This window comes from Arachis ipaensis, chromosome B06 (assembly GCF_000816755.2).
Source record: "Arachis ipaensis cultivar K30076 chromosome B06, Araip1.1, whole genome shotgun sequence".
Taxonomy (NCBI): domain Eukaryota; kingdom Viridiplantae; phylum Streptophyta; class Magnoliopsida; order Fabales; family Fabaceae; genus Arachis; species Arachis ipaensis.
This window is the reverse complement of record NC_029790.2, coordinates 6,033,835-6,035,082: the sequence shown is the minus strand read 5'-3', so window position 1 is coordinate 6,035,082 and position 1,248 is coordinate 6,033,835. Positions and strand designations below refer to the sequence as shown.

General features: G+C 28.0%; 1 non-coding gene across 1 annotated transcript; it reads left to right on the top strand.

The window, feature by feature from the left end:
• Positions 851-922, top strand: TRNAK-UUU. Its single transcript has one exon. It is a non-coding gene; the product is annotated as a tRNA-Lys (tRNA).

Genomic DNA, 1,248 nt, shown 5'->3' with positions numbered 1-1,248 from the left:
TGTCAAAATAAAATTGACATAATTTAAAAAATTTATATTCCTATAATATAATTATAAATAAAAATAATAATAAAGATTTAAAGATAACCTAGATTATGGACCTTAAAAGAATTATAATACAATGTGTGTCTAATAAAATAATAATATTATTTTTCTTCGGAACAATCACAGATATGATCAATCATCCAAATACTTTAATCAGAGATATATGCACAGATTATCTCGGAAAAATTTAGAACTAAAACCTGATTTCTACTTTTAAGATATTCCTCTTAGAGACATAATTAGCATTTTAATTAATGATGAATAAACGATTACTTTATTTTTTTTTATTTTTTTTTACCAAAAATATGAGACTCGAACTCGCAACTTCTTAATTGAGTATGGAGAGATTATGCCATTTGAACTATTACTCATCGGCATAAACGATTACTTTATTCCCACTGGTTTGTATCGAACTTTAATCCCATTTTAATCTAAAATAAAGTTAATAATAAAAAGATGTACAAGCCATGACGACAAGACAAAAAAGCAAGTAACATAAAATTGGTTGTTATTAATTGCAAATTTCAATACATATCTGGATCGCATTTTATCACAAAAAAAACTTACTCTAAAAGCATCATATCATGATTGTTTATATATATACGGTTAGATTCATCTTTCTAGTTTCTAATCTCTTTATGACTCTTTCTTTTCTTTATTGGTCAACGGTATCTTGCCTCTTATGCGCTTATAAATTAGTTAAAAGGGATAAAGATTATCATTGTTTTGTGTTCTATATGGTTGCACATTAAATGTGCTAAGTTTACCAACTTATATTTAGAATAATTAAATTCAAACAACATTAGCCGTCTTAGCTCAGCGGTAGAGCGCGTGGCTTTTAACCACGTGGTCGTGGGTTCGATCCCCACAGACGGCGTTTTTATCCATTCAGGTTATTTGTTCATTTTATTGAAACACCCCATAAAAAACTAACAAACTAACAACAACACGTGAACAAAAATAAAATTATTTTGACTCCTAAATCTCTCACATAATTTCTTTTACGTTTTTTTATGCTTTCAGAAACACCCCATAAAAAACTAACAAACTAACAACAACACGTGAACAAAAATAAAATTATTTTGACTCCTAAATCTCTCACATAATTTCTTTTACGTTTTTTTATGCTTTCAGATTATTTATAGCGCAGCATGTGTGTTGACTATTGGAGTTCAGTTCATGTCCTCTGATCTTGAAATTTTT